Here is a 16,450-nt window from a genome sequence, read left to right as displayed (position 1 = left end):
GTTTCGAAGCTTAACCCACGGACAATCAGACGGGCTCCAACTCCCTCCTGCTCGCTCGCTCCATCTTTTTCCCAGTGTGTTCCTAACCCATTAGTGGTGGGAGTGAAGCAAGTGTGGGATCAGGTCTGGAGCGTTTCAACAGTGGGAGTGATAATTCAACGCACTGCTGCCCCCGGCACCCTCCGGCAAATGCACCACCCAGGGACAAATCTGAAAAGGTCAAACATCTCATCCATTCCGCTCCTCGTATTCCCTCTGATGCAATATTTCAAATCTTACTATTTAAATCAAGGCCTTTGTTTTATATGCAAAGTGCTTTTCTCAATTTTTAAAGGGGAACATTTTTAAAATTACACATGAAAGCACTCGAAACCTTAAACAAAAATAATAATTAAGATTCAGGTAAACGGTAAGTCCAGGCAGCACATCGGCTTTATTTTGTCCTTCTGAGCTCAATATTTCTCAGCAGCACATAATTTCCACGTAAGCCGGTGTCACTGAGCTTCTCTCAACATCAAACAAATTACATATTAGAGTCTTGGACGAACCACAGTTACACACACTTCCTGGTTTCTTTGGCTTTTCTTTTCCTCACATTTTCAGATCATCAAACAATTTTAAAAATAGAGTAAAAAAAAACTCATGTAAATACAAAAAGTCGTTTTTAAATGACAGTTTCGTGTATTAAGGGAAGAAAGCAGCAGTGGTGCGCGATACTGCTTATTCTGGTATCGATCTGACACCAGTAAGTACGAGCCAGTATCACCGATATCGATACTTTTGTCATTGAATTGCTGAATCTCAAATCATTTTCATGACCTTGAGTGTTTTTATGATGATTCCTTTTTTATTACTAAATAGTTAAAACCCAGGACAAAGTTAGGACAAAGCTTATGGTTAAATAGAAAATGCTTTATTATCCACTGATGCTTTTAAAAATCAGCTGAAGCCATTTTCATACAGGCAAGTTTTTAATTTGTTGTTTTTATGTTGTATTTTACTGTTTTACATTGTTATTTGTTGTATTCCCATTCTTTTCATTTGGCGTTTCGTGATTTTTATCTGTATATATATATAAATACATTTTACTTACTTTTTTTTTTTTTTTAGAAAAATCTGAAATAAAATAAATAAATAAAAAGCAAACCAGTAAACAATTTAAAACAAACAAGTACTGTTGACAAACTATAATACAAAAATCAACAACAACAACTGGTGAAAATATAAATAATATCCAATATCCAAAGACACATGCCCCCCCCCCCAAAGCGTCTAAGTCATGGCGCAGCATCTAAACACACGGGGTGAGGGGGGGGGGGGGGGGGGGGGGGGGTACAGTGTGCCTGCTCTGCGCTGACACGGGAGCGGCGAGTGCGGCGACCTGGCTGTTTGGACGCGTCATTGAATTGCTAAATCTAAAATCATTTTCATGACCTTAAGAGTTTTTATGATGTTTCCTTTTTGGAAACACCCTTCAGGACCTTTTGCACCTCCACAGTCCCACTGAGCTTCTGATGAATGTTACTAGCACACTCTTATCCATGCACGAGCCAGTGAGTCGCACTCTTTCTTGTAGTGAATCGAGGCCTGGTCTTAGAGTCCTGCTGTACTGCTCTACCAACCAGGAGCCGGTGCTCTGGCTCTCTGGTGTTAGCTTTCTGAGCTGTGCTCTTGTATTGACTCGTGCATACTCAGTCATGGAGAGCTGTTAGCCTCTTTAGCCAGCAGCTGTGGATGTCAGATGTTAGATCCAGCTCTTCATCCTGCAGCTGTAGGATGTCTGCCTTTGTGAGGATGACTAGTTCTTGTTCTGGGAAGTCGCTGTGTTCTGCTCTTAGGTCCACCAGTCACTTGGTGCTGGTGGTGCGTCACACCTCTTTCTCCCAGTTCTTCCAGCACTGCTCAGCTCTCGGTGGGCTACCCCTGTGCTATTCCTCTTCCCTACTATTCCCACCTGCACTCTGGATGGTTTGTAGAGCAGGTCGTTTGTTCCCTGCTCCTGTGACACATCTCTTAGGCCTAGTGGCCACGCTGCGGCTCCCAAGGCCCCCATTTATGACCTCAGTTAACCAATTAACTGACTAGTTTCTCAGATTTGGGCTTCCACTCTTCTTCTCCACTGGGAGCTTCCTCTACATGCATTCTTGATCTTATACACAACTGCTTATAGGATTATTTAACAGTGGCATGTATGAGCTCGTTGGCTTCAGTGCACTGGAAAAAGAAAAACACTATATAAAAGCTAAGTATTGCGACGACATTATTTACATGAAATAGTAAAGCATCAATAAGCACATGCTGGGATTGAGGTTGGCAGGGACACGCTCACTTTGCCGAAGTCTCTAAGAGGATGTCTCCTATGCCTTCAGAGCTGAATTGATTACTCCTAAAAAGCAGAGGGCTGGTGACAGAAGGGCCATTTCCTCAGCTAGTGATGGAAACCATGAAAGAAGCTGTCCCTGGACCTCAGAGCAACCCAGTTACCCACTGATGTTCTACCTCCTTTCATGCCACTTCATCTTCAAAGCTAAGGGGCCAAATATGAGCAAAGCAAATGACCTCTTATGTCAATTCATCTTTCCCCTCTGCTTTTCCAAACAGGCTCTCCTTGACAGGCTGCTCCGTCCCTGCAGCTGTTAGGGGACAACAGGGGGACGAACGCACGACTGAAGGAAAGTAACTGCTCCACTTTTCTTTTGTTCCTCTTCTATTCTGAAGATTGTTGTATTTTCATAAGAAGCTGGTGGTGTAACACACACACACATGCACGCACACACATGCATGCACGCACACACACATCACAGGAGTGATGACTGCAGGAGAACAAAATTGGAGCAAGAAGACATTTTGCAAAGGTGAGCTCCACCTTCTGCAGGTGAAGCACGCAGCCGTACGAGCTGCATTACCGCAGCAGTGGGAAACGCAACCCGGCACTCGGACGGCCACATTATTCCGAGCTTCATTCCCGACACCAGCAGCCGCACTGGCACAACACTGTGGCTCATTAAAGGCATTGAGCCTTTGAAATGTGCCAGATTTTCAGAGGAAGAAAGAGTTATTAAGAGGCAGGCAGACAGGGAAGATGGTTTGCAAACCTACCCAAGCAAGACCAGCCAGCAGTCTTTTGTAGTATGTACCCTGTATTGATCATTTTCTTTTCCTTTTTGTATGTAAGAATTCTGGAGTGTTGAGCCAATTATTCTGCCTGAAATGCTGTAGCATGAGCGCTCAGACATCACAACATGTTTCTTCACCCTGCATGTTGCAATAAGGCATCCGCTGTCCTGTTTGCTCTCTCCCATTAAATTCAGACGCACACAAGAGCTTAGGCCTCTATAAATCTTTCTAAACAATATTATACTCCAATGAGGTAAACTACAAACTGCTAAGACCTCCTAATCCCCTCAGTTGCATCAGACACACAGTTCAAAATATGGTACACTGGATAAGTCTTAAGCCAGAGGCCTGTTCAACCAAACCTGTGTTATAAAAGCAGCAGTGCAGCACGTGACTGCAAAAGGTGCATTTAACGCCAGCTTTGCTGCACAGCTGAAACAGAAAAAGCTGATCTGGGAATATTTATTAGTCAAGAGGCTGCTTCTTAAATAAGCTGCTCGCAGCTCATCCGACTTACTCTGTGCTACATTCAGCAGGATGCTGTGTGGGAATGTGACAGGACCAGAGGTGGCAGAGTAACAGGAGAACTACCTCAACCAAGTTTTACTCAAGTAAGAGTTAAAAAGCTACTTGAGTACTGATCATAACATCTGATTTAAGGTTTAAAATGAGACAATCAGGCAGAAATATAAAGTTTAGTGCAAATGTTGGTATTTGAACGACTGAAAAGAAAAAAAATACTACATATAAATAACATGATTATAAATAATAATGTAGGTAATAGGCAAATATACACATATTAGAACAGAGTAAAGTACTTCCAGTGACATATATGGTGTTACTTTACTTCTCTGACAGGCTCAGCAGATAGAAAAAGTCTCACTGTGACATAAACTGCAGGTTTGTGTCTCCATCTTTGGTTAAAACGTGTTTATTGTTCATTCACTGGATTTACTCACACTGAGTAAAGTAGCCAGAAGAGTAGTAGTAGAGTTACTTCCTAATAATTTTACTCAAGTAAAAGTATAGTCTATTGTCATTGCACAGTCATATATAGTACAATAGTACAATGAAATTGGAACCAGTAAAATTACTCCCAAAAGTAAATGTAATTAGTTACTTCCCCCCTCTGGACAGGACAGGGTAGTGCAATGGGCCCTTGCTATACCTAAGGTGGTCGAGGTCATCGAGCAGCCAGAGAGAAGCAAACATGTCAGTGACACGTGCAGATATGCTGGCGTGCACGAACATGAGCGTGTGGAAGATTCTGGTCAAACTCATCTGGAATAAGTACAAAGACCTGAGTGACTGTGACACCAAATCATGACGGCTCTCAGTCAGCAGCACACAGCCTGTGTGATATAAGAGCCACGTCTGCTTCCCAATGAGCCTTCATATCCGCAACTTCAAAAAAGCGATCAGCGTAACTGCTCTCGACAAACAGCAAAATCAGCACCGAGGAAAAAGAAACAGACAAAACATGTACACTCAAATTAGATCCATTTGGAGTTGGCGATACTGAATGAAGACTGAGATATTTCTGTGCTTTATGTTTTGTTTGGCTTATTTTTTAAAAATAGCAAATCTTTGGAGGGATAACAAAGTCAGGCTGGTTACCAGATAGCTACAGAAATATCATGAAATTTTAAAAAGGGGAAGAGTCAGTGAGCGCAAGAATATTGCATCTCATATCACCAAAAACTGAATGCCTGTCTGAGGAAGAAAAACACGACTCTTTTAGACTCATCTATACGAACAGTGGGGGACTATAAAGAGAAGCCTGAGCCTACGCAGTCGAGGCTCTGACCTGGAAACTGTATTCTCAGAAGGTCGATACGTCAGCACTTAACAAGCAGGTAGTGCTCTGTGGAGGGACGAGCCGTGAAATGGTGACAGGGTGAAGGTGAACGCACTGACACGGGTTTGATCCGCAGTGGGCTGAAGTCACAACCGGAAAAGGTCTCCTGAAGTTTGTGCCTGATGTGCTCAGAGTGCGCAGAGTTATAGAGTCCACAGACGCGCACATACATCAGCGATCTCAAACGTCTCACAGCGTCAGAGTCCACTTGGCATCCCGGCCGGCTGCAGGTCACATGCATTATGGATGAGTGCGGGGCTGTGAGCCAAACCAAGCAGGTTATTAAGCATAACAACAGTATAATGCGGTCTCTGCCTTAATCTTCATATCTTTAATCTGCCAAAAGATGCAAAGTAGTGTGATGCATCTCAATGACGCCTCGCACCTGCATAATGAATCTTTATTACAAGCGTATCTCTAGAAGTGACATACGCCATGTGCTATTTAGACTTAAATGCCATCCGCGTCAAATCTGATCAGCATATGAAGACGAGAGAGTGCCGTGACTCTGCTCGCCGATGAGCGATTGCAGAATGTCGCAGCACTCCTGGACGCACGCCCGCCCGTTTACGGGCACGTCCGATCCGCTGCCCTAAATCTCTTTTTCTCGACTCCAGAAGTTGTTTTTCTCAAGCCAGCTTTGTTTGAGACGGGAGAAAATGATAATGTACTAAGACAGATAAGCAATTATGTTTACAGAATCTGAGATACCACATAACTGTCTCCAGGAAACACCAGATTGTACCCGCGGCCATCCCCCGTGGCGATGCTGAGCAGCTCTGCATTCTCGACATGAAGCGGGTGAGAAATCAATGCTGTAGGCTTTGGGGCCTTCATTAGATACCGCCTGACCTTCACTACAGAGAGAGGTCACTTTTATTTTCGCAACAACAGCAGGGGCATGTCAACAAATTATTAAAAGGCAGCACCGTATGAAAAGTTTCAGGAGACAATGGTGGAATGGCCTCCTGCTCCTTGGCACAAATCCCTGCACCAGTAAACAATGAATGATTCATGAGAGCGATCTTAAGCTGGGTTCCTACCCTTTTATCCCACCGCCGAGGATGCATTTATGAAGAAATAACTATATTACAAGAATTATGTGAACAAGGCATGAATGATGTTGGTATCTGACACGTTATCTGATACGTTACAACTTCAATAACATTAAGAGCGCGCAAGGGAAATGAATCCCGATAACAATCATTACTGTTCACATTATCACAGTTATTAAAAGATTCACAACGTATTAAAACAGCTCTCAAAACATTCTGATTTCCTTTGTGGGGTTTTGATGAGTTTACTGTCTTATTGCACAAACATTTGCTAACAGTTGTACATATATTTATTAGTTTCAGATGTAGCCATTCTTGTATTTTGCTTCTTTACATTACTGTATTTTGCACAACTCTGTTGCTTGTGAAGCTCGCACACAAGAATTTCACTCACATGTGCTGTACCAGTGTACCTGCACATGTGATGTGACAATAAAAGTGATTTGATTTTGATTTGACAGTTAGGTGAAGTCAAAGTAACCGAATCCTCGCTAATGTTAAGGTGAGCGAGGTGATTTCTAGCTCTGATCTATCAGACTGTGACGGGTCTGTGCTGGTCTCGCCAACAACAATCAGGATGAATTCACCTGATGCTGAGTTACAGGGATTTATTGGTTTGATTTTGGGGGATTTCTTTTATTTCCTGAAATTCTCTCAAACCCATTTTATTGATTTATTTATTTAAGATGAGCATGTTAAAGCTTTTACTCGGGTTAGCCGCCGCTCCGTGCTTTCTCATGACAAGATGCAATGTCTTATAATTGCCTGTGAAGATTTTACAGTAAATGTCTCCAATTTGAACGAGAACCGAGCTCTTCACACCTGATCTGACTGAGGTGTCAGGTGAATGTGTAGCTCTTAATTGGATCAGATGTGCAGCCGTCTGCAGGATGTCTACAGCGCAAAACATGCAAGCTAAGTGGGTCTTGAGGACTGGGCTAATTAACAGTAGTGGAAAGGAAACGCTTAGCAGATGGATCAGCGTGGCACTGCACCCACATGACAGCCAGAAGTAATCTTTTGAAATTTAAGAGCTTAAAGGATTATTAATGTCGTTTTCTGTCACCCTGGCTCTTGTTTCATGAGCGGCGACCGCAGCAGTGGTCACAAAGTTACAAGAATCAGAGTTCCTGCGTAGCTCCGCTGCTTAATGACAAAGACGGGCAACTTAAAGCGTGATCAAAGTCCACGCTGACGACACAGAGACGCACGCCGCTGCTGTTACACACGTTTAAATAGCAACGTTACTGCTGTGACTGTCACTTTGATTCTTCTCTCACATTGCTAAAAGCCACCTTGTTTACCCTGCAGGCTGCCTTGTTGTCCTGACTGACAGCGTCTGACTCGCTGTGCTTGTTGGTACAATATGCATGTGTCAAAAACATATATATGAATTTAAATTCAAACATCAGAAACATATAGTAGATATTTCCAGTATTTTGAGTGCACTTCACTCTACTGCAAGGAACTTATAAATAGGACTCTGTGACTCTACCTCGGAGACGATCCGATGATTTTCATCACCTGAGCTGACAGACTGTTGAAATCTGTGATGCCAGTCGAGAAACCGGAGCATTAAAAAATCCACATTGCTATCTGTAAATACAACTGCCTTATTGACATGAACAACCTTATTTTGCTAGAATAACATGTTTATTAGGGGTGCAACGATACACAAAATTCACGGTTCGGTACTTTGGTGTCACGGTTCGATATTTTTTCGATAAAAAAAAAAAATGTTCATGATTTTTTCATTTGTCATTTATTAAAATTATAAATATATATTTTAACTCAAAAGTACAGTTTTTAAATTTAATGTTGCTGAAACAACAAAGTAATAAATAATAAATCTATCTGATGGAGGAATCACTCATCTTTGGAAAAGAGAGTTTATTACAGAGAAATGGCTCTTTCAAAATAAAAGCTCTACTATACGCTTCTTCTGGGCTATATTCTCAGCAGCATATTAAACATATCAGGTCCCCATAAGGAGAATCCTGTGCTAACGGCTGTCTAAATGACTCGGGTAAAGTTTGTAGCATGCGTGCTTGTTGTTTTTGTCTGCTTCGACTTGTCTTTGCACTAGGATGATGTCGGAGTAAATGTGCAGTCATATTCGTTGTGTTCCCACTAGTGCTGTCAGCGTTAATCTGAAATGACGTTAACGCCACAACACGGCAAATCTCCGTTAACGAGCTACCGCGGATCGCCCGGTGCCTGGGGCTGGACGGCCAACACGTTAACGAGCTAACTGCGCTAACACACTAGCTCCCACCCATGTAATTGAGCATTGCGTGGCACATCCAACATACTGTTTTACTTTAGTCCATGACTCGCTTACCTTCAGGGTCATACGTCACATGAAAACCAAAATAGTTCCAAAGACCAGATCTGAATGAGGGTGGGGGAGGTTCAATTTGCCATGTTGCAACGAGCTTAGCTTCTGTCTTGCTAGCTTGCCCTGTGCTCAGTGGATCTGCGCTCGACAGTGCAGCCTAGGCGGAGTAGTCGAGCGCAGATCCACTGAGCGCTCAACACAGACAACATCGTCAGAAGGAAAGTTGATAAAATAAATTACAAATGTTGTATTGTTCCATACATATGCGTACCGAACCGAAAGCACTGTATCGAACGGTTCAATATCGATACGAGTATTGTTGCACTCCTAATGTTTACATTACGATTAATAAATGCATTATTAGCACAATAAACTTTTTAATGAAAACATAGACACTGTTTCAGAAGCTCAGCTTAGTAAAACCTGCAAACTGCATGTCTAGAATCTGAATTCAGACCTCATATTTGACGTGTCAGCTGTGAATGAGCGCATCCACTTTACCCACAGGGTAACCTGTCAAACTAATGTTCTTGTTCTACACTATACATCGAGATCATCTCCACATGGAAGAGCTTTGTTGGCTTTTTCAGATGCAAATTAATTCCAAAGACCGTTGAAGAGGTGCGGATTTAAGCTGTTAGGTGTATTAACTCAGTGTGAGGCCAGATTTCCTTTAATTGTTTTTTACTGTGTAAACAATTCAGCAAACCTGCTGTTTGAGAATTTATCAGAAGAAGAAAAACTTTTTGCTTCTTAGTTTGTCCAAATTAAATCAGTAAGTGTGTGAGGATGGTGTGTGAGGATGAATAGCAGGGTAAGAAATGAAGATGAGCTTGGAGCTGTACAGTTTCAAGCTCTTAAAAATGGGCTGTAACCTACGTATGTGAATTTCATTTGCATGAGAATGTGTCATTATACCGCCAATAATAGAAAAGTACAACCCCCCAAAGCCGCTCCTCGCTTGGCCCCCTTTCTGTGCTCCATCCAAGGTCACCTAATCACTGTGTTCCTTCAAAGACCTCTATCTTAACCAGCTGCAGTGTGAGAGATTTATGCCCCACTCCATGTCATGATTACCAATCAGGTGGAGTAATAGCTGCTTAAGTAGACGGGGTTTTTGTCATCACTGAGGGGTGAAGTGCCAGTCAAGGTTTCCACCGCGAGGTTGTGGGCATGTCAGTGCCTTGGGTGTAGCCTCAGGATTAAACCGCATTATCAGAGTGGAGTGAAGCCGTTATGGTGAGGGATCACATCCTCCCGGCCTCCTCACGGTGCAAAGAGACGGCCGTTATTTAACAACTCCACACTCGACTTCAATTCAAAATCACCTCGTAAAAAAACAACACAAAAACAGTATGTTCGCATTCTTTATTTCAGCTATAGAGTTAGAAAAGATAAAACAATGAGTGACTGAATTAAGATTAAATATATATTTACAGTTTGATTCTCCTCTAACACTGGAGCGAGTCTAAATATGGCATTAATCCTGCTGTGGGCACACTGCTTACAGTCAAAGCATGTGAGATAAATGACTGACGGAGGGATTTTCTTAAAGACTGACGTCCCATCTGCTGTTTTCAGTTTATCCAACACACTTTTTCCAACAGACACCTGATAGACAGAGAACAAGTCATCTTCTTCTTACACTACTACTAAAAAAATATTTATTACTTTAAAAAATCCTCTGAAAAAGGTCATGTTTTAAAAGACTGCAACTGGACTTTGAACTTTCTTCCTGTGCCACAAAGGGCCAAAGACATGTGTGTTAAATTACTTGGGTGTGAATGAGAAAGTGCGTCTCTCTCTGTGAACCCCACACAGCTGTATGTGGCACAAGTGACTATGGCTAAGTTAACACTGCAAGCGAAAGCGCATCAAATCCGACTTTTTTGACCCTATGCGACCCATATCCATCATGGTGTGTCAGTGTGAACGGCACAAATCCGATATTTTCAAATCCGATCTGGGTCACTTTCGTATGTGGTCCTGAATCCGATACATATCCGATGTTTTAGAAAGCGACTGCTGTTTGATGGTCACGTCGCATTAAATCCGTCTTTTACGTCACTGACACAAGACAGATGCCAATTATCAGCGCCGGAGAAGACGACGTGAACGCTTCCTGTCCATCCAGTGTAGATGTCAGTGAAACTGTTGGAAAGACAATGTTGGAGAAACGTGAACATTTTATTTATACTGTATAATCTGCAACTATCCTTTGAAGCACCGCCACTCTAAAACAGCAATAAGGATCATTATTAGGTTATTTACATTACTATTTAAATGACAAAATAACTTTAAAAAATTGGGAAACGTAAAGTCTGAAGTCTTTATATTAAGGGCCATCAGTCAACCAATACTGTTGCTCTGTGTCTAAACAGAGCGCGTTGTGTGTGACATCTTCTTTTGTGCATGCGGCCGCTTTGAGCGTTCACACTAGAGCGCCTTTGCTGTCGCATTTTATTTGTAGTGTGAACACTACTTATTCGGATTTGAATAAAAAATCGGAATTGAGCATCAAGACCTGCAGAGTGAACGTAGCCTAAGAATAATAATAAGACTCATGTGTAGCGATTATGTTGTTCCATAGTATCACATATTAGTTACATTTTAACCTCTTAAGTGGTCATAGCCAAAATTGATTATTTAATGTGAAGCCAAAATCAGCAACAATAGTTTGACTGTTTATATAGTAAAAAAAAAAAACCCACCCCTTCACATGGCTAATGTGACATTTCTGTCTCATTGGTTGCCACTGGACCATAGAAACATGCGATTAAGATGGACTTGCCCTTTATTTAAGGTTTTCCACTTTAGTTATCAGTGAAATCTGCAAAGCTGCACAGCTGGGAGTCGGCTTACGCAGATCTGATTAGCCTCGTTCCAACATGTCCCTTCCAATGTTACTCACAACACAAACCGGCCTTATAAGCCATGATAGTGGTGTGATCGTTTCACTGGGATATAAACCAAGGGCTAAAGAAAATGCTTCCCGGGAGTATTGCTCTGTTCATGCATAAAGCTCTTTTTATAAAGAAATGTACAGTGTCATCGATCTATCTAAAAAAATGTCCTGATGTTCAGTATAGCTTCATCTATCACTACGGCCGTCCTCCTCTGCTTGTACAACACCACTATAAATATAGTTAATGTGCTTTGTTGATGTATTCGACACAGGAGAAATGGGCAAGCTGAAGGATATTGGCAGGTTCAAGACTGCAGCTCTTGTGGGGAGTTCCCAGTCTGCAGCTGTAAGACTCTACAAAAACTGGTCCATGGAAGGAACGTGGTAAACCAGCGACAGGGTCACGTGTGGTCCGATCCAACAGACGAGCTGCTGTAGCTCAGATTCCAGAAAAAGTTCATGCTGGTTCTGGTAGAAAGGTGAAGAATGGCAGTTTGTTGTGTATGGAGCTCCATCAGTCAAGGTGCCCATGTCCAGGCAATGTTACGCTGCTGGGAACTGTGCTAATGCTCTGCTGGGAACCTTGGGTCCTGCCATCCATGTGGAAGTTTATTGATAAGGACCACTGCCACCTAAGCATGTTGCAGAGCACATACACCGTGCTCCCTCTTTCAGCAGGATAACGCATCCTCCCACAAATCAGGAAAGGTTCTGGAACAGTTTGAGGATCACAGCAACCAGTTTGAGTTTGAGGTGCCGACTTGGCCTCCAGATTCCCCAGAGTTCAACCCAATCAAGCATCTGTGGGATGTGTTGGACAAGCAAATCTAATACTTGGAGGCTCCACCTCACAGCTTACAGGACTTAAGGATCTGTTGCTAACATGTTGATGCAGAAACCACAGCACACCTTTAGGCGTGTAGTGGAGTCCATACCCTGATAGGTCAGGAGGAAAAACACTATATTACACAAAAGAAAGGAAATGGAAGAACGCAAATGAGGAAGTAAATGGTCTTCATACTGGTTGTGCAGTATGGTTTAAATAAAGGTTAGGTTAAATACTTATGGTTTACTGAGTCACTGTAGGGCTCATGATGCACTGTGTTTATCATCGTCTGCTATGACTCAACAAATTCAGGGAGTCAGAGTTTTCTTCATACAATAGAGCCAAGAAATAAAGTATTTAACTGTAACTTCTAACAGCCATAAAAGTCGACTGCACAGTACATATTAGCAAGGCTGTTATTATTGCAGTACATCCTGTAACCTTTACAACAGAAGCATTTCAATAACTCGTGAATTTATCTTGACTCTCTGTTATCATATTGCTAATGCTAATGCTAATGCACATGTAAGTGGTTTAGTATCTGTAATGAGTGTGAGGAAATGATAAGAAATATTTATTACATGTTAAACAAAGCGGGGAACGACGCTGAGTGCTTCTCACATCCCAGCCTCAAGCAAAAAACAAGCTGCCTCCATTAATATTTCCTAAACGAGACAAAAATCTCAATTCCTTTGCAAAGCTGTGGGACAGGAAAAGCAGCCTTCTGCCCTGCAGATATGTAGTGTGATCTGTATTATAGGCTTGTATGAAAGGCCCTGCAGAGTCTTGAATGAACCAAAAAAGCAAAGATAAAACAGCATTTGTGCTTTTGTAAACTGTGACCACTCGTTGGCCTTTTCCAGTATTTTTCTTTTTTTATGCAAACCATTTCCATCATCATACATATTTATGTGAAACTAATGTCAGGATTTACACACTCGTGCAACAATTTTATCACGTATACCCATTATTTTTGAAGGGCCCTGGTTATGCGCACGTTTCCAGGGTAAAATAAATCTGATATGATCTGAAGCGCAAAACAAGACAGACACAGGACAATGGACCGGTGGACCAGAAGGGTGCGTTTGCCCTTTAACTTTGCATAAAGGTCACATTTTAAAATGGAAATTATTTTTCAAGGAGGGTCTCTGAATATCACAGCTTTGGGGATTTTATGTTGGTCTACTGCAGGCAAAACTTGGCAACTGGGTGGCAAGAAGAGAATATTTTCAGTTTTCATTCAGCTTTAAGCAAAATCTAAAAATGCTGCTTTTAGATATTTACAGTTAGATATCAGCATGCTGCTGTCAGATAATAGTTTCAGTTCAAATCAATTTTATTTATATAGCACCAAATAACAACAGTCACCCACTGAGCTTCGTATTGTAAGGTAACCAGTCTACAATAATACAGCCCAACTACAATTACTTCTCAATTTCTGTTTTAATATAAAACCTATAAAGTCCTTCTTGAAAGGACGCTCCTGCTGGCTCTTTAATTATCTGCCCCTTAAGCCTTAATTACATTTACACCAACTGTAAGAAGTACTAACAATGTGTGCAGTGCACAGATACTCAAACCAACGTTACACATGCAAAGTGTTCCAGCATCGCCGTAGTCATATTTTTCTATGCTTGTTTCAGAAACAGCAATTACACAAACAAAACTCAAACAAAAACACTTACTGTGACGTTATTAGACGTGCATTTTTTATCTTATCCATCTCTGGAGGACTGGATTAAAGGATCAAAGTATTTGAGACATAAACTATTGAAACCTCTCCACAAACACCAACCGAGCCCCAGTCTTCTCTGAATGCAACTGAAATGAAAGAGATTGTCTGTATTGATGCCGCTGTTGGCAGTTATGACTAAAATCCATCAGAGAAGTCGATCAGGTCGGCCTCTTTGGGGCATGAAAGTGAGTCAACAGAGGGAGGATCAGATCTACTTTATTGCCTGATTAAAATCAATTTGGTGTGTCCGATGCTGAAGGTGGAGGGATGGAAAATTGTTAAGAGTCTCCTCCTCCCCCACTATCGAGTGATTATAACGCGAGCGTGAAAGCTACACCTCCATGACTTCAGGTGGCTCAGGGAAAATGGGAAAAAGGCCATCCGATGTGCCCCGTCATGCAAAACAGACAGACGCCACTAAAAGGTTACGAGACGCCTTTTTTTGATGTGTCGTGGTAAAAATCGTTTTTGTATTAGAACAAATAGCCCTGAGTTTGCCTTCTGCACGCAGGCACAACTTCACTCGATCCACTTTCACTCACTCATCGTGAATGATAATACGGCATGCAAGCAGTTTCACAGACTTATCACTACTGGTTTGAAAATAAACGCTGTAAACATACCTAACAGCACACCAATAAGCATAAATGCTCAGTCAATCGTTAAGCCTTTGACTTTTTCACAAATCCTTTCAGGTCAAATTAAGTGAGAAAATAAGAGTTCAGCAGTGCCACCCAAAACTGATGAGAACAAAGTCTAATTGTGGAATTGTGCAGCTCGCCTCATTACTCGATGCGTGACCTTTATGCAGCTAATGAACAAGGCTGGCAGCAACTTGTAGATTTGGGTTAATATGTGCAGGACCATACATGCTCTTTTTAAATGAAGCATGAGGATAGCTTATTAGGGGGGAAATAATAGTAAAACAACTTACATGACCTTTAAAGAGCCTTGTTACACATCAGCACAAACATAAATACAAACTTTACTGTCGCAAAGCTCCGAGCAGCAAATTAGAAATTCATTTGACAAAAATGGCTTTAAAAACAACTAAAAACAACAATGAAGTCAACAGTGAGGCGTGTCTGTGTGCTACGCACCGCTGTGGTCCTCACAGTCATCAATGAACAAAGTCTTTCATGTCTCCGTTTCCGAGGTCGGACTGTGTCATTTACAGTAGCAGTGATACGTTGTCACGGTAACATAGAGTAAGTATTTGTGTGAGCAGCCGCCGTTAACAATAATGATCAAAATGAGAGAGATAATCAATGTCAGCGCTTGAGATGCAGCTACAAACTACCTGCTGCGGACGTGAGCAGAAACTCCACAGCAGATCAGTTCATCTCATGCATGGACTCACTCGTATGTACTCGTGTCCTTTAATATCCGAATGTGAAGTGATGTGTGTCAGCTAATGGAACTTCATCATACTAATTATCATTGCTCCCTTACCCATTTTACAAGTTCACTGGTTTTATAAATTAGGTTATACTGAAGGCGTTACTGCATAAATATTTATTTTATATACACTTCCTGCCAAATAAAGTGACAAGCACACACTCGGATTCTTCATCTGAAGTTCCAACATTAAGCTCGGTCGGTTATCGAATATTTTTGTTAAGGTGGCCGATGATCCAGCTGCATCTTTCTGTTACACACAAAGTGACCTTTGCAGTTAATGCTCTGACACCACTGGTGCGGCAATGCAGCCCACCAGCTGGGACCTTTGTATTTGCACTTCTTTTTAGGGTCACTTTAACTCAGTGGTTATGTTCAGGCACTACAAACAGCTTAGTTAGGTAAAGGAAAATATGGCTGAGCGGGGAGGGGCAGACCTCGCTGGCTCTGACACTAAAAACTACTCTGAAAGCTGCTAAACAATTTTCTGTGATGTAAACACTTTCAGTAGTGCATATGCATGTCAGCTAGCAACTCACAGACACATGACAGCAGATGTAGAAATGTCAGCATTGTTGAAGGTGGCTCAAAGATTTACAAAAAGACAAATGTCAAAGGAACATCAGCATAATTTAAATCAGGTATTTTTCTCTTACAGTGGAGGTTAGAGTAAGTTGGGTTTTTTTTACCAAACTCGATTAACTTAAAAAAGATGGAAAAAAAAAGCATCTGAACGCTGTGGCTGATGTGATATGGAGAAAAATACTTTAAAAGAATTATATTAGGTTTGGAAATATCTCCTAGAGTCTCGAGCGATTTTGTTTGTAAAGATGAGCACAGTTTTAGTTATATTCAATTTTAGTTATATTTATTTATACAGCGCCAAACAACAGTCGCCTCAAGGTGCTTTATATTGTGAGGTAGACCCTACAATAATAACAATCATATGACCCCCTGTGAGCAAGCATTGTGGCGACAGTGGGAAGGAAAAACTCCCTTTTAACAGGAAGAAACCTCCAGCAGAACCAGGCTTCGGGAGGGGCGGGGCCATCTGCTGTGATTGGTTGGAGTGAGAGAAGGAAGACAGGATAAAGACATGCTGTTATTTTAGTAATTTTATTTGATTTCTGTTTGCCCGTTACAATCTTATGGAAGCCCGTTTCCGCCACTAAATAAAAACAAAAAAGCTAGTATCCATAACTCGAAATTTCGAGTTAC

The 16,450-nt window shown here is 41.7% G+C and overlaps 1 protein-coding gene across 4 annotated transcripts in view; it reads right to left on the bottom strand.

Annotated features, from left to right (window-relative positions):
* Positions 1-16,450, bottom strand: part of lrp1bb (low density lipoprotein receptor-related protein 1Bb) — a 270,260-nt gene that overhangs the window by 199,974 nt on the left and 53,836 nt on the right. The window lies entirely within an intron of this gene.

Source organism: Astatotilapia calliptera, chromosome 16 (genome assembly GCF_900246225.1).
Source record: "Astatotilapia calliptera chromosome 16, fAstCal1.2, whole genome shotgun sequence".
NCBI lineage: Eukaryota > Metazoa > Chordata > Actinopteri > Cichliformes > Cichlidae > Astatotilapia > Astatotilapia calliptera.
Note: the sequence above shows the minus strand (reverse complement) of the source record. Positions and strands in the feature narration are given on the sequence as shown.